This window comes from Coregonus clupeaformis, unplaced genomic scaffold (assembly GCF_020615455.1).
Source record: "Coregonus clupeaformis isolate EN_2021a unplaced genomic scaffold, ASM2061545v1 scaf0259, whole genome shotgun sequence".
In the NCBI taxonomy this organism is placed as follows: domain Eukaryota; kingdom Metazoa; phylum Chordata; class Actinopteri; order Salmoniformes; family Salmonidae; genus Coregonus; species Coregonus clupeaformis.
The window spans coordinates 26,355-53,990 of record NW_025533714.1 but is presented as its reverse complement, the minus strand read 5'-3'; the positions used below and the strand labels follow the sequence as shown (position 1 = coordinate 53,990).

General features: G+C 44.0%; 1 long non-coding RNA gene across 1 annotated transcript in view; it reads right to left on the bottom strand.

The window, feature by feature from the left end:
* LOC123484288 overlaps nt 1-26,400 on the bottom strand; it is a 119,623-nt gene extending 93,223 nt beyond the window's left edge. The window contains exon 1 of the long non-coding RNA XR_006658473.1: nt 26,345-26,400. This is a non-coding gene — a long non-coding RNA (uncharacterized LOC123484288). The remainder of the gene's footprint in view (nt 1-26,344) is intronic.
* Nucleotides 26,401-27,636: the final 1,236 nt, after the last annotated feature.

Here is a 27,636-nt window from a genome sequence, read left to right as displayed (position 1 = left end):
GTCTAGGTTTGGAAATAGGGTGAAAAGAGACATGGCGAAATTTCATAGTCTGGAAGCCTACCATTGGAGGATACGTCTAGGAGAGAAGTGGGGACTGGGACTTTTTCCATGGTATGGTGTAACATTTTTGGCAGATCACATTGATAATATTACCTATACTTTGCAGGGTTTTGCAAATGAAACGATAAGAGGGTTTAACCTTCTGTCGAATACTCAAAGAAGTCACAGACTGACGCTGTTGAAACATGACATGGCTCTTGACTATATTTTAGCAAAACAAGGTGGCTTATGTTTGGCTATGAACTTGACAGGGGATGATTGTTATACTTTGATCCCCGATAGTTCCGATAATATCACTAGTGTTATAGATGCATTGAAGAATATAAGGGATGCGTTTGGTAGATCTGAAGGAGCTGGATGGTCAGCGAAGGCTTGGTTGCAAGATCAGTTAGGCCCAGTGGGAGCAGTGATAGTTCAAATTTTAGTAGCAGCTCTGATAGCGCTGTGTGTGATGTTTTGCTTTTGTACTTTGTTATTGACTTTTGCGAAGGCTATGATATTGAGATGGGTTGGAGTTGTGATGCCTGGAGAAAACACTCAGATGCCGTTGTTAACTGTTACTGATCTAGATGAAGATGAACAAGTGGGACTGGATGGAGTATTGATGGATAGATATCCATTTTGAATATCCGATCATTTTTCACATGTTTTTAAATATTAGTGTGATTTTAGAATTTTGTGATGAATCAAAGGGGGGAAATGGAATGTGATTCATTTTATATATCATTTTATATATCATTTTTTGTTGATATTGATGTTTTAATTTGAATGTGTTGTTTTGCAAACGATACTGTTTGGTCTTTTCTTTTCTTCCAGAAGCATATGGGGGAATATGTAGAGATTGAAATACTCAAACAAGGACAATATGAAGGGACAATATGAAAGGACTGGAGGAAGTGGAACAAGGAAGGTGTGGAAATGTTCAGATTCCATCATCGACGTTGCATTGGAAGTCGACACTGCTGAGGAGATGAAGTGTAGTGGACTACATTCCAGTGATATATGGGTGGTCCCGGGGCATACAGTGGGGAAACATTTTATTTAGTCAGCCACCAATTGTGCAAGTTCTCCCACTTAAAAAGATGAGAGAGGCCTGTAATTTTCATCATAGGAACACGTCAACTATGACAGACAAAATGAGAAAAAAAATCCAGAAAATCACATTGTAGGATTTTTTATGAATTTATTTGCAAATTATGGTGGAAAATAAGTATTTGGTCAATAACAAAAGTTTCTCAATACTTTGTTATATACCCCTTGTTGGCAATGACACAGGTTAAACGTTTTCTGTAAGTCTTCACAAGGTTTTCACACACTGTTGCTGGTATTTTGGCCCATTCCTCCATGCAGATCTCCTCTAGAGCAGTGATGTTTTGGGGCTGTCGCTGGGCAACACAGACTTTCAACTCCCTCCAAAGATTTTCTATGGGGTTGAGATCTGGAGACTGGCTAGGCCACTCCAGGACCTTGAAATGCTTCTTACGAAGCCACTCCTTCGTTGCCCGGGCGGTGTGTTTGGGATCATTGTCATGCTGAAAGATCCAGCCATGTTTCATCTTCAATGCCCTTGCTGATGGAAGGAGGTTTTCACTCAAAATCTCACGATACATGGCCCCATTCATTCTTTCCTTTACACGGATCAGTCGTCCTGGTCCCTTTGCAGAAAAACAGCCCCAAAGCATGATGTTTCCACCCCCATGCTTCACAGTAGGTATGGTGTTCTTTGGATGCAACTCAGCATTCTTTGTCCTCCAAACACGACGAAGTTGAGTTTTTACCAAAAAAGTTATATTTTGGTTTCATCTGACCTATGACATTTTCCCAATCCTCTTCTGGATCATCCAAATGCACTCTAGCAAACTTCAGACGGGCCTGGACATGTACTGGCTTAAGCAGGGGGACACATCTGGCACTGCAGGATTTGAGTCCCTGGCGGCGTAGTGTGTTACTGATGGTAGGCTTTGTTACTTTGGTCCCAGCTCTCTGCAGGTCATTCACTACGTCCCCCCGTGTGGTTCTGGGATTTTTGCTCACAATTCTTGTGATCATTTTGACCCCACGGGGTGAGATCTTGCGTGGAGCCCCAGATCGAGGGAGATTATCAGTGGTCTTGTATGTCTTCCATTTCCTAATAATTACTCCCACAGTTGATTTCTTCAAACCAAGCTGCTTACCTATTGCAGATTCAGTCTTCCCAGCCTGGTGCAGGTCTACAATTTTGTTTCTGGTGTCCTTTGACAGCTCTTTGGTCTTGGCCATAGTGGAGTTTGGAGTGTGACTGTTTGAGGTTGTGGACAGGTGTCTTTTATACTGATAACAAGTTAAAACAGGTGCCATTAATACAGGTAACGAGTGGAGGACAGAGGAGCCTCTTAAAGAAGAAGTTACAGGTCTGTGAGAGCCAGAAATCTTGCTTGTTTGTAGGTGACAAAATACTTATTTTCCACCATAATTTGCAAATAAATTCATTAAAAATCCTACAATGTGATTTTCTGGATTTTGTCTGTCATAGTTGACGTGTACCTATGATGAAAATTGCAGGCCTCTCTCATCTTTTTAAGTGGGAGAACTTGCACAATTGGTGGCTGACTAAATACTTTTTTCCCCCACTGTATTTGCATGTGTAATACATAATTTGTGTCATATTCTTTCTGTATTCATTTTTGAAGAATGATATTTGCTGTTATTGGGTACATGTGGGGATCTCAGATGTTTTTGTTTATTTCGTGGATGCTTAGGGATATTGGGTCGAGGCAGGGATAGAGAGAATCCACAGGAGGGTCTGATGGGTCGACCAGCCTGAATGTGGACATTTTTAATTGTATTTTGTTTGCTGAGGCTTTCATGTGTATTCAAATTGCATCATAGTTTAAAATGCATTGATAAAGATTTATGAATTGATCTGGAGTACTTAGGTGGTTGCCTGGGGCAGAGGGGCTGTGAGAGAATTTTACTGTCTTGATTGATTGATGGATATTTGGAAAGAAAGCTGCCAGACAGGTTTTTCGCTCTCACACTCCATAAAGATTTGTTCATATTTCATAGAAATGTATTTACACTCCATAGAAAAATGTGTTTTTGGTTTATTGTTAAAGATACTCAATAAGAGAAATTGTTATTTGTCATAATCCTATTATTTTTGTTTTCGAGACTTAATTAGTCTCGAAGGGGGGAAATATGTGGTGTGTAAGCAATTTATGACTTTGCTAACGTTTGCAAATGGTATCTTAGAGGATGTTGATTCAGCTTAGGGAAGCATCTGGAGAGCAGTTCTATAGGGGCACCCTAAAACAGAGGAAGTCTGTTGTGTGGAGTCATGGGATTGGTCTGTATGGGAAACCACCCATATCATGTTAAAGATTATAAATACTTGGTTGGGACAAAGCAGGACAGAACAACATATTAGATCGGGTCCGTTGTTCTCCAGATGCCTGCAGATGTCTGTAAATTTACGCTGAAATCTTTTGAAATAATAAACCTTTATAATCAAAGTACAGTGTAAGCGGACTCCTTGTTCTCAAAGCATAATTAGCATCATTATTTAGATACCACACTATCCAAATCTGGTGCAAAATATTAAATAGTGTAATTTTACCAATTGGACTATATGGAAGTGAGGTCTGGGGTCCAACCTGTCATTACGATTATAAGAATTGGGAGGAAAACACAATAGAACATCTACATACAGAATACTGCAGAATTATCCTAAATATCCAAAAGAAAGTACAAAAGAATGTATGCAGAGCGGAACTCGGACAATTCCCTTTAATTGTAAATATAAAGAAAACGGCACCATTTAAAATGAAGCCCCAAAACATCCTTAGCACTGGAAACCCAAGAGCTGAACTCTGAAAAGAGTCCCCTATGTCAGCGGTTAAAAACACTAAACAACCCTATTATCCAAACACACTGGGAAATCAATCAAATTGTTACAGAAATTAAAACCTCCTATTTGACAAATTGTGAAAATGAAACAAAAACACAGAATAAACTAAATTGCTATTTGGCCCTCAAAAGAGAACACAAATGGTCAGAATATCTCAACTCTGTCAGAGATACAAAACAGAGACAGATCCTGACTAAATACAGGCTGTATAGAAAGGCAGACACAAAAATACATGGCTACCCAAAGAGGAGCGTCTATATGGTCACTGAACGACAGGGGAGGTAGAGACAGAGATGCACTGTTTCCTCTACTGTGAGAAATACTCATGATTCCACAATACAACAGCAGTAGTGTTGTACCTGTATCCATGATTCCACAATACAACAGCAGTAGTGTTGTACCTGTATCCATGGTAATATGTACTGATTTATTTTTATTGCTACTGGAATGAACTGGATTTCTTTATCCTCATTGCATTGTACTGGATTTACTGAAATGCTGTACCACTATACTGCTTGGCAATATCTACTAATTGTATTTCATGCCAATAAAGCAATCTGAATTTGAATTTGAGAGAGAGAGAGAGGCACACGAAGTGCTACCTTGACTATACAGACCCAGAGGAACATTGCCTTCTTAATAACTACAGGCTGTAATTTTGTCACACCTGTCCAGTCGTGTGGTCAGGTGCCACAAAGAGGGACTTAGGAAAATTACAATTGGCTCAGAACAGGGCAGCACGGCTGGCCCTTGGATGTACACAGAGAGCTAACATTAATAATATGCATGTCAATCTCTCCTGGCTCAAAGTGGAGGAGAGATTGGCTTCATCACTACTTGTATTTATGAGAGGTATTGACATGTTGAATGAACCAAGCTGTCTGTTTGAACTACTGGCGCACAGATCGGACACCCATGCATACCCCACAAGACATGCCACCAGAGGTCTCTTCACAGTCCCCAAGTCCAGAACAGACTATGGGAGGCCCACAGTACTACATAGAGCCATGACTACATGGAACTCTATTCCACATCAGGTAACTGATGCAAGCAGTAGAATCAGATTTTAAAAAACGGATAAAAATACACCTTATGGAACAGCGGGACTGTGAATCAACACAAACATAGGCATAGACACATTCATACACACACATGATAACATACGCACTATACACACACGTACACATGGATTTTTTGTTGTAGTTATGTGGTAGCAGAGTAGGGGCCTGAGGGCACACACTTAATGTGTTATGAAATCTGTTATTTTTAAAATTGTACATAACTGCCTTAATTTGGCAGGAACTAATGGGGATCCATAATAAACCCCAGGAAGAGTAGCTGCTGCCTTGGCAGGAACTAATGGGGATCCATAATAAACCCCAGGAAGAGTAGCTGCTGCCTTGGCAGGAACTAATGGGGATCCATAATAAACCCCAGGAAGAGTAGCTGCTGCCTTGGCAGGAACTAATGGGGATCCAAAATAAATACAGTAGCAGAAGAACACTGACATGAGGACAGAAACACTGACATGAGGACAGAAACACTGACATGAGGACAGAACACTGACATGAGGACAGAACACTGACATGAGGACAGAACACTGACATGAGGACAGAACACTGAAATGAGGACAGAACACTGAAATGAGGACAGAACACTGACATGAGGACAGAACACTGATATGAGGACAGAACACTGACATGAGGACAGAACACTGAAATGAGGACAGAACACTGACATGAGGACAGAACACTGATATGAGGACAGAGAACAGCCGTTCCCCAAAGCTGCTGCCTGAGCCAACCATGGTGTGGTTGTTTACAAAGAGCACAGGGAGCAAACAGAAGCTTCGTGACGTGAGGATCAGCTGTTGTGCAGCTCAAGAGAGGTGGTAAAGTTACACTTTCAATTCACTACTGTTTGCTCGCTAAATATCTTAAAGAAATAGCGGCTCTTGTGTGCACTGGTGGTAATATCGTACACCCCGGTAAGGTACAGGAAGGGTATGAAGGTATGAAAATCTGGACACTGCCCAACCCTAGCATCCAGCATGTCTTTTGTCCTGAGCAGAGTGGAGCTCTTGCTGCCTGCTTGCTGCCTGCTTGCTGCCTGTATCGTGAATAATGATGAGTGAGGAAGTTAGACGCAGAAATATCATACCCCAAGACATGCTAACCTCTCACCATTACAATAACAGGGGAGGTTAGCATTTTATATCATACCCCCAAGACATGCTAACCTCTCACCATTACAATAACAGGGGAGGTTAGCATTTTATATCATACCCCCAAGACATGCTAACCTCTCACCATTACAATAACAGGGGAGGTTAGCATTTTATATCATACCCCAAGACATGCTAACCTCTCACTATTACAATAACAGGGGAGGTTAGCATTTTATATCATACCCCCAAGACATGCTAACCTCTCATCATTACAATAACAGGGGAGGTTAGCATTTTATATCATACCCCCAAGACATGCTAACCTCTCCCCATTACAATAACAGGGGAGGTTAGCATTTTATATCATACCCCAAGACATGCTAACTTCTCACCATTACAATAACAGGGGAGGTTAGCATTTTATATCATACCCCCAAGACATGCTAACCTCTCATCATTACAATAACAGGGGAGGTTAGCATTTTATATCAAACCCCCAAGACATGCTAACCTCTCACCATTACAATAACAGGGGAGGTTAGCATTTTATATCCCCAAGACATGCTAACCTCTCACCATTACAATAACACAGGAGGTTAGCATTTTATATCATACCCCCAAGACATGCTAACATCTCACCATTACAATTACAGGGGAGGTTAGCATTTTATATCATACCCCCAAGACATGCTAACCTCTCACCATTACAATAACACAGGAGGTTAGCATTTTATATCATACCCCCAAGACATGCTAACATCTCACCATTACAATTACAGGGGAGGTTAGCATTTTATATCATACCCCCAAGACATGCTAACCTCTCACCATTACAATAACAGGGGAGGTTAGCATTTTATATCATACCCCCAAGACATGTTAACCTCTCACCATTACAATAACAGGGGAGGTTAGCATTTTATATCATACTCCCAAGACATGATAACCTCTCACCATTACAATAACAGGGGAGGTTAGCATTTTTGGGGGGGTATGATATGTAAGTTCTCACTCATCATTATTCACGATTCATTCAGGATTATCTGTAATCATGGTAGGATCCACATTAATATAGAAGTGTTTAGAAAAATATTATATTCTTAAAAGTGACTCCAAAATGACACAATACATTACTTGTCATTCATTTCTATTGGGCACAAAATAATCTGAAACACAACCAAAACAAACAGCAAATGCATCCAACACATTTGTAGAGTCACAAGCTTGATGTAGTCATTGCATGCTAGAAATATTGGACCAAATCTAAACTTTTATACTACTTTAATACACATTAGTGAATTTGTCCCAATACTTTTGGTCCCCTAAAATGGGGGGACTATGTACAAAAAGTGCTGTAATTTCTAAACGGTTCAACTGATATGGATGAAAATGCCATCATTATTAAAGCTGACAATCTGCACTTTAACATCATAATCATTGTATCATTTCAAATCCAAAGTGCTGGAGTACAGAGCCAAAACAACAAAACAGGGGTCACTGTTCCAATACTGATAGGATGACTATGTATTCAGTGTTACTAGTGTCTGAAAGATAGGATGACTATGTATTCTTCTCTCTCTCTCTCTCTCTCTCTCTCTCTCTCTCTCCTTATCTCTCTCTCTCTCTCTCTCTCCCCCTCTCCCCCATCTCTCTCTCTCTCTCTCTCTCTCTCGCTCGCTCTCTCGCTCGCTCTCTCTCTCTCTCTTTCTCTGCCTCTCTCTTCCTCTGCCTCTCTTTCTCTCTCTATGTCTCTCACTACAGAGGATGCTTTGTTCACAGACAAACTAATTATTTTCCCGTCGCTTCAGAAGACGACTCTTTCACTTGGCTTCAAAACGAAAGGACGAAAACAGAGAGAGGGAGAGAAGTAGGGAGAGAGAGGGAGCGAGAGAGAGAGAGAAGGACTGAAGGGGAGAAACAAAGAGAGTGAAGGAGAGAGAGGGGGAGAAAGAAGAGAATACTAGCCCCTCTCTGACTTTCAGCCCACCCAGATCCATCTGGAATATTCACACACCATTCATCTCTCTCTCTCTCTCAATACAGCCTCTCTCTCTCTCAGCCTTTGATATTTGTTTTCCCTTTTAAATTAATTGATGTTATTAGTTTTTGAATCCACAGAAAACTCAGAATTTATGAGATGGTCTGTCAGTCAACTAGTCAGTCAGTCAGTCAGTAAACCAGTGCTTCTCAATTATTTTCTGTTACGCCCCCCCTAGGAAGAAGTAAACATTTCGCGCCCCCCAACTCTCCGGTGCGACTGTAAATAGTATCATTTGTCTATAAAATTGTTATAAGTACACCTCTGCATAACATTGTATCCTTATTAACATTTTAAAAAAGAAAGAAATATAGATCAACTTACAACAAAGAATAACTTTATTAACATTGTTTTTTAGTCTGTAACAGAAAATACTTAAAGTGCATCAATTTGCCTGGGGAAAAAAAAAAAAAATTCAAACCTTATTTAAACTGTAAACATTTTTTGACCATTTGATACTGAAAAATAAAATATATAATCAATAAATAATAATAAATTCAAATTGATCAGCAACATGAACTCAGGAGCACAATATATGAAACACTTTGACCTATAAAACAAAAATGAATAAAACAATGTGCTGATTTAAAAAAAAAAAATCTAAATGAGGAAGTCAGGATTAATGGCTACAATGAGCACGTTTTGCAGTGCACAGCTTTTCGAAGTGGGGTTTGAAGCATGATACTGCAACTCTCAGCTCCTGCTCAATGTTTAGCTGGGACCTGTACTTGGTCTTCAGTGCAGCAACAGCAGAGAAGCCAGTCTCACAAAGATAAGATGTTGCAAAAGGAAGAAGAATGCCCATGGCCCTCTGCCCTAAGAGTGGATACTGCCTCTCTACACTCAGCCAGAATTCACTCAGTGTCTGTGATGTGAACCACAGTCTCAATGTGGAGTCAGACGTCATATCAATGAACTGGTCCTCCTCTGCAGAGCTGAAACCAGTTGGAGCTGGTGCATTGAAAGGATCTCTCACCCAGTCATATTGGGAACTGTTTTCAGGGAAGTACTTTTTAAAGAATCCCATCAGTGATGAAATATGCTCCTTTAATATATGGAATCACTGAGGTGGCATCATAGTCAGTAGTGTCAACAAATTCATGCAGGTTCTCGAATGAATCAGTATTTCCTTCATCAAGTCGCCTGCCCCACATTGCAAGCGTTCGAGTGAAAGAGCTGATCTTGTCTGTGACCTGAGGGAGGTGTTTATCTTTCCCTTGAAGCTGTAGATTTAGTTAATTTAGCTTTCCAAATATGTCACTCAGGTAGGCCAGTTTTGCCAGGAAGTTCTCATCACTAAATTTTTCTGCGAGGTCATACTTGTGCTCCTGCTCGAAAACATTCTTATCTGCTCTCTGAGCTCAAAAACTCGGGACAATACTTTTCCTCGTGACAGCCACCTTGCTTCACTGTGAAACAGCACAGCTTGATGTTCAGCTCCCATCTCCTCACAGATAGCAGAGAAGACTCTTGTTTTTAGTGGTCTGGTGATTGGGGTGTAATGTCTTTAAGTGACGCCTTAATTTATTTGGCTTCATGCTGTCCGCTGCCAACATTTTTAGACACAGTAAACATACCGGTCTTTCCTCGTCTCCCACCGTAGTCACAGTGAAGCCAAGCGCTACATACGCTTCGTCATATTTCCTCGTCTTAGCTTTCGGGAGACTTACGTTTGTCTCATTATCTCCGTCTCTCTCCACCTTTCTTTTCATCCCTGTTAAATATTTTTCCATGGTGTCTCTTAAGGGTTTGTTATCTGCACTTCATATCTCCTGCTCTGTGCTGTGTGCTCTTGTTCGGTGCAAAAAGACCCTACTCCCTGCTGCAAAAAAAAGCATGTTCCCCGGGGTCACACGCGCCCCCCCTGGCATCGCTCCGAGCCCCCCCAGGGGGGCGCGCCCCACTATTTGAGAAGGACTGCAGTAAACTAATATTTGGTCAAAGGGAGAGCGGGAGAGTGACAGGATTAGACAGTCACAGCTAGGGCTGTGGCGGTCACGAAATTTAGTCAGCCGATGATTGTCTGCGGTGATTGCCTGAGTGCTGCGTTGTGTCCTTCTCCCTGAGTGCTGCGTTGTGCCCTTCTCCCTGAGTGCTGCGTTGTGCCCTTCTCCCTGAGTGCTGCGTTGTGTGTTGTCCTTCTCCCTGAGTGCTGCGTTGTGTCCTTCTCCCTGAGTGCTGCGTTGTGTGTTGCCCTTCTCCCTGAGTGCTGCGTTGTGTGTTGTCCTTCTCCCTGAGTGCTGCGTTGTGTCCTTCTCCCTGAGTGCTGCGTTGTGTGTTGCCCTTCTCCCTGAGTGCTGCGTTGTGTGTTGTCCTTCTCCCTGAGTGGTGCGTTGTGTCCTTCTCCCTGAGTGCTGCATTGTGTCCTTCTCCCTGAGTGCTGCGTTGTGCCCTTCTCCCTGAGTGCTGCGTTGTGCCCTGAGTGCTGCGTTGTGTCCTTCTCCCTGAGTGCTGCGTTGTGTCCTTCTCCCTGAGTGCTGCGTTGTGCCCTTCTCCCTGAGTGCTGCGTTGTGTCCTTCTCCCTGAGTGCTGCGTTGTGTCCTTCTCCCTGAGTGCTGCGTTGTGCCCTTCTCCCTGAGTGCTGCGTTGTGCCCTTCTCCCTGAGTGCTGCGTTGTGTCCTTGTCCCTGAGTGCTGCGTTGTGTCCTTCTCCCTGAGTGCTGCGTTGTTCCCTTCTCCCTGAGTGCTGCGTTGTGTCCTTCTCCCTGAGTGCTGCGTTGTGCCCTTCTCCCTGAGTGCTGCGTTGTGCCCTGAGTGCTGCGTTGTGTCCTTCTCCCTGAGTGCTGCGTTGTGCCCTGAGTGCTGCGTTGTGTCCTTCTCCCTGAGTGCTGCGTTGTGTCCTTCTCCCTGAGTGCTACATTGTGCCCTTCTCCCTGAGTGCTGCGTTGTGTCCTTCTCCCTGAGTGCTGCGTTGTGTCCTTCTCCCTGAGTGCTGCGTTGTGCCCTTCTCCCTGAGTGCTGCGTTGTGCCCTTCTCCCTGAGTGCTGCGTTGTGTCCTTGTCCCTGAGTGCTGCGTTGTGTCCTTCTCCCTGAGTGCTGCGTTGTTCCCTTCTCCCTGAGTGCTGCGTTGTGTCCTTCTCCCTGAGTGCTGCGTTGTGCCCTTCTCCCTGAGTGCTGCGTTGTGTCCTTCTCCCTGAGTGCTGCGTTGTGTCCTTGTCCCTGAGTGCTGCGTTGTGCCCTTCTCCCTGAGTGCTGCGTTGTGTCCTTGTCCCTGAGTGCTGCGTTGTGTCCTTCTCCCTGAGTGCTGCGTTGTGCCCTTCTCCCTGAGTGCTGCGTTGTGTCCTTCTCCCTGAGTGCTGCGTTGTGTCCTTCTCCCTGAGTGCTGCGTTGTGTCCTTCTCCCTGAGTGCTGCGTTGTGCCCTTCTCCCTGAGTGCTGCGTTGTGCCCTTCTCCCTGAGTGCTGCGTTGTGTCCTTCTCCCTGAGTGGTGCGTTGTGTCCTTCTCCCTGAGTGCTGCGTTGTGCCCTTCTCCCTGAGTGGTGCGTTGTGTCCTTCTCCCTGAGTGCTGTGTTGTGTCCTTCTCCCTGAGTGCTGCGTTGTGCCCTTCTCCCTGAGTGGTGCGTTGTATGGTAGAATGAAACACCTATATACCTTAAATGTTTATGGATTGTGAACCAGTTGAAGGGTTGAGACAGAGCAGAGACATTTCTGTGTTTTTCATAACTCCCTGCAGCTGGTCTGGGTATGTCAATGACATGTGATGGAGATACAACTCCTCGTGGTGGCTGTGTGGAGATTGGAGTAACAATGGAACTAGTGTTATCATTTGTTTGTGCTTATGACCTTATGACCTGACACATGGCCACATGCACATAATCTCAAGGGTCAGGGAGGATGGTAAATGATAAATGCTTAAATGTATGTGGTTGAGAATGGGTTACGGATGACATGTTTAAACCATGTTTAAGTATTAATTTATATGTTTTATAATGTGTTATGAAATGATAAAGGTAAAACAGAATGAACATGATTAATACTTTGTACTTCAGATATATGTCTGGATAGTGAATATAGTCAATACAGAGTGTGATTGTTCTTTAATGTACGTATGTGCATAATTTTTTGAGTCACGCCTCTAATAAGATACAGAGGCCCCATTTAGAGAAGCGCAAGTAGCCCCCCGTGAGTAGCCAACATGTGATACTGAAAATATGTTATTCATTCACATAGAGAGGAGTAACTATGTATGTTGACTATGCATTTGTGTCTGTATAAAAGGAGAGCTCCGGTTCAGGGCAAGCAGGTGCTCCAAGGAGCAAGCTCGGCTTTGTTATGCAAATAAAAAAGTCTAATTTTTGGATTCACAAGCTCCAGTCTCTTGAGAGATATTTTTGAGTTGACTACTTTTGAGTCAAATATTTATACGACAGTTGTGCTCTTCTCCCTGAGTGCTTCATGCTCAGAAGCACCTCTCACTCACATGGCTCTCCATCATGTGATCAGGTCTTTCTCACAGGCATACAACTGAAGACAGACATATCGGGGACGCGACTGCGTGCGTCCGAGGCGCATATTGCAGATATTGGAAGAACTGTCCACATCGTCAGCCAACTAGATGAGTAGGCCTAACGAACAGCAACAGCACTAGCCTATGTCAATCTACTATCCCCCATTGTACAAAAGTTGACCTATTCTATTCTGTGGGAGAAATAAATATTCCAAACATAGTCTGGGACAGTTGTGGGATGTTATAGATCCCAAATTAATGCAACTACTAGCATCAAAAAACATTTTTTACGCAATGTGGCTGACAGAACGTTTAGCTTAAAATGTTGATAAACTATTAGGCTATTTCTTCACATTATAAGCGCAGCAATGTGCACATGGCATGAGGCTATAAGCGCGAATGTTCCATTAGCAGAAAAAACACCATTATCAACAGTGACCGCTAATGCGATTATGCGTGTAATGGTTTTATTATAAAGGTGCATTTTTGTGGTGAAAATGATCTTCCCCAAACTAGAAACTCATACCCTGCTTATGTATGCCAGTTAGGCTCTACACCCCGTTGTAAAGCGGATTAATGTGCTTCATTTGAAGAAGTTATTTGGCCACTTTAGTTGTGATACAAACCTTATTAAAATTTATAGGCCTATGGGCTAGGCTACATGAGGTGTGAGACTATGATTCGAACAAGTCCCCCCAAAAAAGTGATAGGCTAATATTGTCACCCATCAGACTATTCTTGATTTAATCTTGTCTTTACATATACTAAATAATATATTTGTGACATTTGTTTTGATTTAGAATGGACCATTATCATGCACCTGTATGGAAACAGGGGCAGCGGGAAAAAATATATGTCATCTATGCACTTAAATAGCGAATTGAGGACGCTTTTTTTTGGGGGGGGGCGGCAGGTAGCTTAGTGGTTAAGAGCGTTGTGCCATTAACCGAAAGGTCGCTGGTTCTAATCCCCAAGCCGACTAGGTGAAAAATCTGTCGATGTGCCCTTGAGCAAGGCACTTAACCCTAATTGCTCCTGTATGTCGCTCTGGATAAGAGCATCTGCTAAATGACTAAAATGTAAAAATGTAAATGCTTTTCCCGTGGTTCATTTTCATGCCAGCCAGGTAGGCTATACTCCTGTTGTAAAGATAAGCAATGTGCTTAATATTAGGAAAGTTGAGAAATAAATATAGTAGGCCTAGCCTATAGAAAGCTGATGGGATCCTCCTCTTTTTAATAGAGGCCTTCACTCTGTTTTCTCATGCATTTGCATAGCCTATAGAAATGTTGCCAACATGAGCTCATGGGCTCTCGTGAAGTGTTTGATTACATTTGCATTGATGTCAGAGTGATTAGAGGGACAATAGAGTGCTGAGTACCAGGCAGTTAGCAGGTTTGGTAGGCTACTAATGACCATCAGCAGCATCAGAGCTTGGAGAAGCCTAATTACCGTGACTAAACGTTCATATGGAATTTGACTGCCTTCATGACTCGTACCCGCCGGTGTGGCGGTAATATGGTCACCACAACAGCCCTAGTCACAGCTGTAATATTTGTCTTGTCTCTTCCGGGTGTGTGTGTGTGTGTGTGTGTGTGTGTGTGTGTGTGTGTGTGTGTGTGTGTGTGTGTGTGTGTGTGTGTGTGTGTGTGTGTGTGTGTGTGTGTGTGTGTGTGTGTGTGTGTGTGTGTGTGTGTGTGTGTGTGTCGTGTGTGTGTGTGTGTGTGTGTGTGTGTGTGTGTGTGTGTGTGTGTGTGTGTGTGTGTGTAAGGTGGGAATGAGGGGTGACTCACTGCTATTGAGCTGCTCCAATCAATGACTCTCTGAGTTACTGAGACACACCCCACACCAGACCAAACCCCACACCGGACCAGACCACACCACACCCACCAGACCCCACACCAGACCACACACCAGACCTGACCACACCAGACACACACCCCACACCGGACCACACCACACCCCACACCAGACCACACCACACCCCACACCGGACCACACCACAGAGAACAAAGAGAACTTCCGTTCACAGGAACTGGTGCACAATACCCTAATAAAAGGTACCTATGTTCCGTGGGGATCACAGGACCTGGAAGGATTGGTTGCCCGCCTGCCAGATTTGCATGATGGGGCAGGTAAATGGATAAGGACCTTTGAGGAACAAACTGCTGGCTGTGGGGGATCTAAAGGCACTGCTGGCAAGGGTGGTGGGAGTGGACTTTGACACATACCGCCCTGAATTCTGGCGAGCACTGAGACTGGAATACCCGGCAAGAATTGATCCCAAGTCACTAAAAGGGGAAGCACTGGGGGAGACCAGCTGCCTATCTACACGGACAGCTGAAATGATGGAGACTGGAAACAGAACGAGACCCAGAGGGGGAGCCACTGATGACAAACTTGTTCCGAAATTCAGTGATAGAGGCCATGCCCCAGCCGGTGAAAAGCAGGCTGGAGGATGTGGTGGGACTAACCTCAAAATCACACAAAGAATTCTGTGACCATGTGATATACACAGTAGAAAAACACAGGAAGGATGAACAAAGACATTCAGAGAAAGTTGACTCAACTCCAGCTGGAAGAACTGACAGGGGCTAACTACACGAGCTGATCACAAACCCACAACCCTGGCGTTCCAAACGCCATGCTCTACCAACTGAGCTACATCCCTGCCGGCCATTCCCTCCCCTACCCTGGACGACGCTGGGCCAACAGTTTTCAGCTGTGCTAACATCATTGCAAAAGGGTTTCCTAATGATCAATTAGCATTTTAAAATGATAAACTTGGATTAGCAAACACAACGTGCCATTGGAACACAGGACTGATGGTTGCTGATAATGGGCCTCTGTAGATATTCCATAAAAAAATCAGCAGTTTCCAGCTACAATAGCCATTTATAACATTAACAATGTCTACACTGTATTTCTGATCAATTTGATGTTATTTTAATGGACAAAAAATTGCTTTTCTTTCGAAAACAAGGACATTTCTAAGTGACCCCAAACTTTTGAATGGTACTGTATGTGGAGCGTTTGCAGACATTTGTTTGCATTTACGTACAAAGGAAAACAGTACACATACACCGCATGACAAAGGATTTAAGCACTTGCCTCATGTGTTTAATCAGGTGCTAAGAGCAGACCTGGAAGACTTAATACTTGAAGGAACATTGATTCAGTATGTAGATGATCTGTTGATTTGTGCCTCCTCCTTGGAACAATGCCATGCTGATTCTATGAAGGTCTTAAAACGACTGGCAGAACGAGGACACAAGGTGTCAAAAACAAAACTCCAATACTGCCAATCCCAAATTGAATACCTAGGACGAACAATGGCACATGGAACAAAGGCAATAGCACCACAACAACTAGAAGGGATTAGCAAAGCGCCACTTCCTTAAACAGTGGCCCAGATGATGACATTTTTAGGAATGACTGGATTTAGCTCAGACTGGATAGAGGAGTATGTGGTTGAGACAGCTCAAACCTTAGGGCAGGTCTTGAGTACTCCTGAGTGGCGCAGTGGTCTAAGGCACTGCATCGCAGTGCTTACTGTGCCACTAGAGATCCTGGTTAGAATCCAGGCTCTGTCGCAGCCAGCCGCGACCGGGAGACTCATGGGCGGCGCATAATTGGCCCTGCGTCGTCCAGGGTAGGAGAGGGAATGGCCGGCAGGGATGTAGCTCAGTTGGTAGGGCATGGCGTTTGCAACGCCAGGGTTGTTGGTTCAATTCCCACGGGGGGCCAGTATGAAAAATACAAAAAACTAACTGTAAGTCGCTCTGGATAAGAGCGTCTGCTAAATGACAAAAAATAAAATAAATAAATAAAATAGCAAACTCCTTGACGTTTACCAGACTTAGACCAGACCTAGAGTTAATCCTGTTGCTTAACATGGGGGAAACAAGAAAAAGAGTTCAAAGAAGTGATAGCAGAATACTGTCCACAGCCATGCTCTGCCCAGTTAGCCGAACTAAAAGCACTTACCACGGCCTGCACTCTAGGAAAAAAGAAGACAGTTAACATTTATACTGATTCGGCATATGCACATGGGGTATGCCACCTATTTGGGGCAGTCTGGAAACAACAAGGATTTAGGAAGTGGTGGTTCACCCATACAACACCACGAACAGATCGTAGAACTAATGACGGCATTAATGTACCCCACAAAACTGGCAATAGTAAAATGTCAGGCGCACAAGAAAGGAAATGGGTTTGTTATTAAAGGCAATAATGCGGCTGATGAAGCTGCCAAAAAAGCATCTAAATGCACCATCCCGGTATTAACGGTCATTATTGAATCTTTCCACAACCAGATGATATAATTAAGATTCAAGAAAGAAGAGCAGGAACTTATGAACAAACAATGTGGCACCAAAGAGGGGACACAAAAGATGACAGGACTATGGTGGTCTCATGAAGGGAACATAGTAGCGCCCACCATGTTGCTTAATCTGCTGATAACAGATGTGCATGGTTTTGACCAATGCGCAACGGGGGAAGTGGTAAGGAAAATGAAAAAACAAGGATACTGGTCGCCATATTTGCAAGCAATGGTAGATGATGGATTGGCAAAATGTGAAGTTTGCGCGCAACATAATCTGTGTAAAGGCATAACCACGCCTATAGGTCACATACCCAGAAGGACCATTTCGACACCAACTATACGGTGCGCGTCGCCAGCCCGGCCCGGCCTGTTCCTGCCACTCGCACCAAGTATACGGTGCGCGTCGCCAGCCCGGCCCGGCCTGTTCCTGCCACTCGCACCAAGTATACGGTGCGCGTCGCCAGCCCGGCCCGGCCTGTTCCTGCCACTCGCACCAAGTCTACGGTGCGCGTCGCCGGCCCGGCCTGTTCCTGCCACTCGCACCAAGCCAGGGGTGCGAGTCGTCAGCCTGGTAAGGCCCGTCCCTCCTCCACGCACCAAGCCAGGGGTGCGAGTCGTCAGCCTGGTAAGGCCCGTCCCTCCTCCACGCACCAAGCCAGGGGTGCGCGTCGTCCAGCCTGGTAAGGCCCGTTCCTCCTCCACGCACCAAGCCAGGGGGTGCGCGTCGTCAGTCCAGCACAACCCGTGCCTGGGTCACCGGTGCCTGGTAAGGTACCGGTCAACTGCTCCACGATGGAGCTGAAGCTAACCGCTCCTGCTAAGTCCAGTTCGGCTCCAGCCGGCGGGCCAGACTGGACCAGGGGCGCTATGGGGGGTGTATTGGAGGGTGGTGGTCAAGGCCGGAGCCAGAACCGCCGCCGAGGAGGTATGCCCCCCCCGCCCCCCCCCTGTTTTGTTTAGTTGAGGCGCGGTCGCAGTCCGCGCGCTTTAGAGGGTACTGTCACACCCTGGCTCTGGGACTCTATTTGTTGAGCCAGGGTGTGTTTATTCTATGTGTTTATTTCTATGTTGGGGGTTCTAGTTTGTTGATTTCTATGTTTGCCTGAGTGACTCCCAATCAGAGGCAACGAGTGTCAGCTGTTGGCTGGTTGTCTCTGATTGGGAGCCATATTTAAACTGTCTGTTTTCCCTTTGTGTTTGTGGGTTTTTGTTCCGTGTTCGGTCATTGATACCGTGGACGTCACGAGTCGTTTCTTGTTTTGTATTGTGTTTACACTTTAACTAATTAAAGTATGTTCGTTCATCACGCTGCGCCTTGGTCTCTCCCTGACGATCGTGACAGGAACATAGTAGCGCCCACCATGTTGCTTAATCTGCTGATAACAGATGTGCATGGTTTTGACCAATGCGCAACGGGGGAAGTGGTAAGGAAAATGAAAAAACAAGGATACTGGTCGCCATATTTGCAAGCAATGGTAGATGATGGATTGGCAAAATGTGAAGTTTGCACGCAACATAATCTGTGTAAAGGCATAACCACGCCTATAGGTCACATACCAGTCCCAGAAGGACCATTTCGACACCTAGAACTATGTGGATATGATAAAAAAGGTAAATGGCAAAAGATACATGCTTGTGATAATAGTTAGATTTAGCAGATGGGTAGAGGTGGTACCATCAGCAGATCTAGGATCAGGGACAGTAATCAAATTTCTAACCAGAGAAGTAATACCCAGGTTTGGAATACCGACAGAAATCAGTTCAGACAATGGATCAGCATTTATTCAGAAAACGGTGAAGCAAGTGCTACAGCAGTTAAGGATTAAGCAAAGACTGGGATGTGTGTATCACCCACAGTCACAAGGGATGGTTGAGAGAATAAATGGAACCCTCAAGGGTAAATTGAATAAAAACTGTACTAGTGCAAAGCTTAACTGGGTGGAGGCACTACCACTTGCTTTAATGAGCTATTGCATGTAAACTAACAGAAATACGCACCTAACCCCGCATGAAATGCTTACGTGTCGACACATGCCAGTGCCTGTTCTAAGAGGACCATATAAAGGTCCCTCATTGGAACAATTAAAAATGGAACTTAAAGCATACCCGCTATACATAAAGTTATTTATCTCCAGGAAAAAAAGGCAAGAACCAGAACCCAGACCAGAGGAGCCAGGCCCGGTGATACCAGGGGACCAAGTCTACATCTGAGTGTTCCGCAGAAAAGTGGAACGAGCCCAGGAGAGAAGGACCATACACGGTGATCCGAGCAACAACCACGGCGATACAGGTGGAAGGAAGTACGACGTGGTACCATCTGAACCACTGCACCAGGGTCCCAAAGGGAATCGGCGTACCACCGGCGAGCCATGAGGAAGCTGAGGATATTGAGGTACCAGGTGGGGTCCAAGAAGAAGAAGAAGCAAGTACGAGCCTCAGCACAAACATCGAAGGCCAGCAGATACATGCTTATAAATAGTTATATCAGACTTGGAGTCAGTAAAAACAACAGACCAGGATGCAGAGAATAACTATAAAATAATAAAAAGAGAGTATCAGACTGACCCCAATGTATATTTAGACTCAATAGGTCAGCCTAGAGGGATTCCGAAGGAATATAAAGCAAGAGGCTAAATTAAATCAGGATTTGAATCAATATTCGTCTGGATATCACCCAACAAAAACCTAGAATGGATCAATTATATTTACTATAATCAACAGCGGTTTATTAACTACACAGACTCTGCGTTAACAGCCCTGGGAGAGCAAGTACAGGCAACAAGTAGGATGACCTGGCATAATAGGCAGGTTCTAAACTGGCTCTTAGCAGAAAAAGGTGGAGTCTGTGTTATGTTTGCGGATGAATGTTGTACCTTCATTCCCAATAATACTGCCCCGGATGGTTCATTCACTGAAGCAATGACTAAGCTCAAAGGACTACGGAAAGAAGTTAAGGACAATGCTGGGCATGACGCTCACACCTGGGATTGGCTGGACTTAACTCTGGGAAAATGGGGAGCAATGTTTACAAAAATGGCAATCATGACAGGCGTAGCACTTGTGGTAATGGGAGTGGTCTTTTGATGTGTATAGCCTTTGCTGAAATCACTCCTGATTAAAACCAAAGTCAATCAGACGACTGTACAGACAATTGTGAACGAACCTACTGTGGAGGTATATCCAGCTATGGGAGCCCCAGGACAGTATGTTAACAAATATGGAAAACCGTGCAACATTAAAGGAGGACCACTGGACTGCCCATTTGGGAATCCTGAATGTCTGTATGATGTTGTCCCTGGGGGTGGATGGGCCTGTCACGGCTACAAAAGTCAACAGCAACGACTGGGGGTCAACCCAGAAGGAAACTTCCCGGACATTTACCCGGTACCTGACTGGGCTCCTCGACCTCATCGTGATGGGTCAGATGATGAAGCAGATACGTTGATCGGAATATACTCCTATAAAGTGAAATCATAAATAGCAAGGCTAGGAATAAGTATATGCATATGCTTACATTCATCTTATGTTGACTTTTGATATTGTTATAACTTGTAACTAAGAAAGTTATAAATTACTATAGACCTTCTGAGTATTTGTTAAGTCTAAATATATACGTAACATAGGGTTTTTCCGGTAACGAGAGTCTACGGACCATGCCCTTAATCTTCTAACAGGTTTTAGACTAAACTGAAATAGTTGTTAGAGAGGTGACCGCGAGGGAGGGCCACATATCTTGGGTATCATATTTAGAATGTTATGAGGGCTTTTTACAGTAGAAAAAATATTCATTTGGGACTTAGTAAGTCCCAAAGGGGGGAATATATGGGTAATTTCCCAGTACGTATATAATGAAATGTTGAGATGGAATAACAGCATCATTATAGGCTTAAGGGAAACCTGTTACCTTTTTTGAATAAGAGAAAAACTGAATAAAGCATGATTGACAGTTTGTAATCCAGATGCATGCCTGGATATTAATGACAGTCAGCACACCCTATAATCTAATCATCTTTAAGAATGTACTCATATTATTTTTTATGATACTGCTAGTATCACGCCACCAATATAACCGTGTTAAGAGTCCAAGGGGAGGGGAAACCCCGCCTAGAGAGAAACCACTTGGAACTTTGGAAACAATAGTGGCGTGGAACTAAAAGATGTCAATCATTTACATAAAGGGGAGTGACTATGTAGGTTATGTAAGAACGAAACTGTATAAAAGGAGAGCTCCGAGTCAGGATGGGCAGTTGCTCCACGGACCAGCTCGGCTTGTTACTTTGTAATAAAGTCTATACTGAATTCACAAGCTCCGGTGTCTGAGAGATATCTTTGAGAAGTATTTCCGGAACACACCCCACACACATCACATACGCTAAGTGTCAGATTCCCATAGGAGTACGGGGGAAGGGGGCGTTGTAAAGGGACTCGCCATTTTGGGCAACCACCAATTAACTACCTATAATGCTGCTGAAGGGGGAGGGGAGAAAGAAAGAGCGTTGAACGAGGGAAGGGGATAAAATAGGAGGGGTTCATTAAGGGGATAAGGTTAATGAGTTATTTGTATGGTTGACTGACATACTCCAGCTTTAAAAGGTTACACCCATCTACACATTTGCCCTTTGATGTGAAGCGAGAGGGGGGAGAGGGAGAGAGGGAGAGAGGGAGGAAGAGAAAGAGGGGGAGGAAGAGAAAGAGCGTGAGAGGGGGAGGTATCCCAATTAGGATCAGTTATAGAACACATAGGATCTGGATAAACATACTCCAATCAGTTATTTGAATCTGGCTAAACAATACCCCATAATGGCAAAGTGAAAACAGTTTTTTTGTTAGAAATTTTAGCAAATTTATAAAAATTGAAAAACAGGGGCCTCCCGAGTGGCGCAGCGGTCTAAGGCACTGCATTGGGTTCGATCCCGGGCTGTATCACAACCGGCCGTGATCAGGAGTCCCATAGGTCGGAGCACAATTGGCCCAGCGTCGTCCGGGGTAGGGTAGGGTTTGGCCGTGGGGGCTTTACATTGCTCATCGCGCTCTAGCGACTCCTTGTGGCAGGTCGGGCACCTGCAGCCTGACCTCGGTTGTCAGGTGAACAATGTTACCTCCGACACATTTGTGCGGCTGGCTTCCGGGTTAAGCGGGCGGGTGTTAAGTAGCGCGGTTTGGCGGGTCATGTTTCGGAGGATGCATGACTCGACCTTCGCCTCCCGAGCCCGTTGGGGAGTTGCAGCGATGAGACAAGATCGTAATCACGAAATTGGGGAGAAAAAGGGGGTAAAAAAAAAATATATATATATACACTACCAGTCAAAAATGTGGACACACTTAAGAGAAGTAGGCACTAATCAAAGACAACTATGTAGCTAGCTAACTTTACACTAATCAAAGACAACTATGTAGCTAGCTAACATTACACTAATCAAAGACAACTATGTAGCTAGCTAACTTTACACTGATCAAAGACAACTATGTAGCTAGCTAACTTTACACTAATCAACGACAACTATGTAGCTAGCTAACATTACACTAATCAAAGACAACTATGTAGCTAGCTAACTTTACACTAATCAAAGACAACTATGTAGCTAGCTAACATTACACTAATCAAAGACAACTATGTAGCTAGCTAACTTTACACTAATCAAAGACAACTATGTAGCTAGCTAACTTTACACTAATCAAAGACAACTATGTAGCTAGCTAACATTACACTAATCAAAGACAACATTAACACTAATTAACACTAACACTACATTACACTAATCGTTCCATTGTAATGTAATGTGTGACATTTAAATTACAGGTTGTAATGCAACAAAATAGGAAAAACGCCAAGGGATGAATAATTTAGCAAGGCACTGTAGGCTATAAACTACACATTTAGAGATGCCACGTGTAATCTCAATAGGATTTAACCACATCAGCACTTCACACAGACACTCAAATCAAATCAAATTGTATTTGTCACATGAGCCGAATACAACAGGTGTAGACCTTACAGTGAAGTGCTTACTTACAAGCCCTTAACCAACAATGCAGTTTTAAGACAAATAAGTGTTAGGTAAAAAAATTATGTAAAAAAATGTAAGAAACAAATAATTAAAGAGCAGCAGTAAAATAACACTAGTGAGGCTATATACAGGGGGTATCGGTACAGAGTCAATGGTCGAGGTTAGTCGAGGTAATCGAGGCAGTATGTAGATGTACAGTACAAGTCAAAAGTTTGCCAAGAGTTAATTGAAATGCATTCCAGGTGACTCTCATGAAGCTGGTTGAGAGAATGCCAAGAGTGTGCAAAGCTGTCATCAAGGCAAAGGGTGGCAATTTGAAGAATCTCAAATATAAAATATATTTTGATTTGTTAAACAGTTTTTAGGTTACTACATGATTCCATATGTGTTATTTCATAGTTTTGATGTCTTCACTATTATTCTACAATGTAGGAAATAGTAAAAATAAAGAAAAACACTGGAATGAGTTGGTGTGTCCAATCTGGTACTGTATGTTTTTTCAACAACAGGTTATGGTCAATAATATCAAAGGCTGCACTGAAATCTAACAGTACAGCTCCCACAATCTTCTTCTTATCAATTTATTTCAACCAATCATCAGTAAATTGTGTCAGTGCAGTACATGTTGAGTGCCCTTCTCTATAAGCATGCTGAAAGGCTGTTGTTCATTTGTCTACAGAGAAATTAGCCTTGCTAGGTGGCTAACTGGATAACTTAGCTGGCTACTGTAGCTAGCTAGCTTCTTTACATCGATTTGATGCAGTCCCTCCCTCCCTCCCTCCCTCCCTCCCTCTCTCCCTCCCTCCCTCCCTCCCTCCCTCCCTCCCTCTCTCCCTCTCTCCCTCCCTCCCTCCCTCCCTCCCTCTGGCTCCCTCCCTCCCTCCCTCCCTCCCTCTCTCTCTCTCTCCCTCCCTCCCTCCCTCCCTCCTCCCTCCCTCCTCCCTCCCTCCTCCCTCCCTCCCTCCCTCCCTCCTGGCTCCCTCCCTCCCTCCCTCTGGCTCCCTCCCTCCCTCCCTCCCTCCCTCCCTCTGGCTTTCTCCCTCCCTCCCTCCTCCCTCCCTCCCTCCCTCCCTCCCTCCCTCTGGCTCCCTCCCTCCCTCCCTCCCTCCCTCCCTCTGGCTCCCTCCCTCCCTCCCTCCCTCCCTCCCTCCCTCCGGCTCCTCCCTCCCTCCCTCCCTCTGGCTCCCTCCCTCCCTCCCTCCTCCCTCCCTCCCTCCCTCCCTCCCTCCCTCCCTCCCTCCCTCCCTCCCTCCCTCTCTCCTCCCTCCCTCCCTCCCTCTGGCTCCCTCCCCTCTGGCTCCCTCCCTCCCTCCCTCCCTCCCTCCCTCCCTCCCTCCCTCTCTCCTCCCTCCCTCCCTCCCTCCCTCTGGCTCCCTCCCTCCCTCCCTCCCTCCCTCCCTCTGGCTCCCTCCCTCCCTCCCTCCCTCCCTCCCTCCCTCCCTCCCTCCCTCCCTCCCTCCCTCCCTCCCTCTCTCCCTCCCTCCCTCCCTCCCTCCCTCCCTCCCTCCCTCTCTCCATGTCAGACACACTGGCCCCTGGGTCATGGCTAGAAGGGATCCAGCTTTTGTCAAACTAATGGCTAGAATGTATCCAGCCTTTGTCAAATTAACGTCAGATTTGACTTTTCGCAGCAGGTTAGGAAAACTTACACAGCAGGTTAGGAGAATTAACATAGCAGGTTAGGAGAATTAGGTTAAGGTTAGGAAAGGGGTTAGCAAAAATAAAATAAAAATCAACTTTTGATGTTAATTTGACAAAACTGGATCCCTTCTAGCCATGACCCGGCCCCTGCTCCTCTCCCATCTAAAACAATGAGCAGTGTGTCTCCTGAGTGGCAAGAGAAAATCCCCATAAGAAGTTTCTTTAAAAAATGTATTTCGACTATCCGGAATAGTATTTCATGATATTATTTGAATAGTGAAATAATTTAAAATGCCCATCCCTACCTTCTCTCTCTTTATATTATCTCCCTCTCTCTCTCTATATTATCTCCCTCTCTCTCTTTATATTATCTCCTTCTCTCTCTTTATATTATCTCCCTCTCTCTCTTTATATTATCTCCCTCTCTCTCTTTATATTATCTCCCTCTCTCTCTTTATATTATCTCCCTCTCACTCTTTATATTATCTCCCTCTCTCTCTTTATATTATCTCCCTCTCTCTCTTTATAGTATCTCCCTCTACCTCTTTATATTATCTCCCTCTCTCTCTTTATATTATCTCCCTCTACCTCTTTATATTATCTCCCTCTCTCTCTCTTTATAGTATCTCCCTCTACCTCTTTATATTATCTCCCTCTCTCTCTTTATATTATCTCCCTCTACCTCTTTATATTATCTCCCTCTCTCTCTTTATATTATCTCCCTCTCTCTCTTTATATTATCTCCCTCTCTCTCTTTATATTATCTCCCTCTCTCTCTTTATATTATCTCCCTCTACCTCTTTATATTATCTCCCTCCCTCTCTTTATATTATCTCCCTCTACCTCTTTATATTATCTCCCTCTCTCTCTTTATGTTATCTCCCTCTCTCTCTTTATATTATCTCCCTCTCTCTCTTTATAGTATCTCCCTCTACCTCTTTATATTATCTCCCTCTCTCTCTTTATATTATCTCCCTCTACCTCTTTATATTATCTCCCTCTACCTCTTTATATTATCTCCCTCTCTCTCTTTATATTATCTCCCTCTCTCTCTTTATATTATCTCCCTCTCACTCTTTATATTATCTCCCTCTCTCTCTTTATATTATCTCCCTCTCTCTCTTTATAGTATCTCCCTCTCTCTCTTTATAGTATCTCCCTCTACCTCTTTATATTATCTCCCTCTCTCTCTTTATATTATCTCCCTCTACCTCTTTATATTATCTCCCTCTCTCTCTTTATATTATCTCCCTCTACCTCTTTATATTATCTCCCTCTCTCTCTTTATATTATCTCCCTCTCTCTCTTTATATTATCTCCCTCTCTCTCTTTATATTATCTCCCTCTCTCTCTTTATATTATCTCCCTCTCTCTCTTTATAGTATCTCCCTCTACCTCTTTATATTATCTCCCTCTATCTCTTTATATTATCTCCCTCGCTCTCTTTATATTATCTCCCTCTCTCCCTCTCTCTCTCTTTCTATCTGTTTTGTCTCTCTCTGTTCCAACCTCCTCACCATTATGGGGGTTACGCGCCACAGTTCAGTACAAGACATGTTATGTTGTGTAGGGATCTGGACTGTAGCAACCCCTATCTCTTTCTGTCTCTCCGTTCCATTCTCCTTTCATTCTCATGACAGCTGTAATGAACATGCTCCATTCTGCACCATACCACTAATTTGAGAAATTTCCAGTACAAAGACAATTACAGTAACTAATTAGCTGAAGAGTCCACAGCTCAGAGATCCTCTGCAGTTCAACCACACGCCTACCTGAAGATGACTAAAATAGGAAGCAGCTGTCAAGACAACGCTGGTTATTCAGATCTGTAAGTTAGAGAGAGGAGAGGTGGAGAGAGAGGAGATATTCGAGAGAGAGAGAGAGAGAGAGAGAGAGAGAGAGAAAGACAACAACACAATTAGACCCAAACAAATCATGAGAAAACAAAAAGATAATTACTTGACACATTGGAAAGAACTAATAAAAAAACTGAGCAAACTAGAATGCTATTTGGCTCTAAACAGAGAGTACACAGTGGCAGAATACCTGACCACTGTGACTGACCCAAAATTAAGGAAAGCTTTGACTATGTACAGACAGTGAGCATAGCCTTGCTATTGAGAAAGGCCGCTGTAGGCAGACCTGGCTCTCAAGAGAAGACAGGCTATGTGCACACTGCCCACAAAATGAGGTGGAAACTGAGCTGTACTTCCTAACCTCCTGCCAAATGTATGACCATATTAGAGACACATATGTCCCTCAGATTACACAGACTTTAACTATTTGCACATAATTTCACATTTGAAATGTCTTTATTCTTTTGGAACTTTTGTGAGTGTAATGTTTACTGTAAAAAAAGTATTGTTTATTTCACCTTTTATTTTTTTATATTTCACTTGCTTTGGCAATGTAAAAATATGTTTCCCATGCCAATAAAGCCCTTTGAATTGAATTGAGAGAGAGAGAGAGAGGGAGAGAGCGAGAGAGAGACAGAGAGAGACACAGAGAGAGAGAGAGATATCCAAAATAAGCTTTGGCAATATGTACATTGTTACATCATGCCAATAAAGCAAATTGAATTGAATTGAATTGAATTGAGAGAGAGATGGAGGGAGAGAGAGAGAGGGAGAAAGAGGGAGAAAGAGAAAGAGGGAGAGAGAGATGTAGGTTGACAGAGAGAGGGGGAGAGAGAGAGAGAGAGAGAGAGAGCGAGAGAGAGAGAGCGGGGGAGAGAGAGAGAGCGAGAGAGAGAGAGAGAGCGCGAGAGAGAATGAGTGGGGGAGAGATAGAGGGAGGGAGGGGAGAGAGAGAGAGAAAGAGAGAGAGGGAGAGAGAGAGCGAGAGCGAGAGAGAGAGCTATGAGAGTGAGTGAGCTTTGTTTGCTAAACCATAGCTGATAATATAACAGTTGAAATTTATTTTTGAAACCTTTTTGATGTTAATTAATGAAAAAAATGTTTGCAGAGAGGGGGGTGATCTGGGGGACTCTGAGGAACCGCATAAAAAGAAAAATCACCTTGATAATAAAGCATTGCATGGTGTGCTGGCATACAGCAGTAATAAA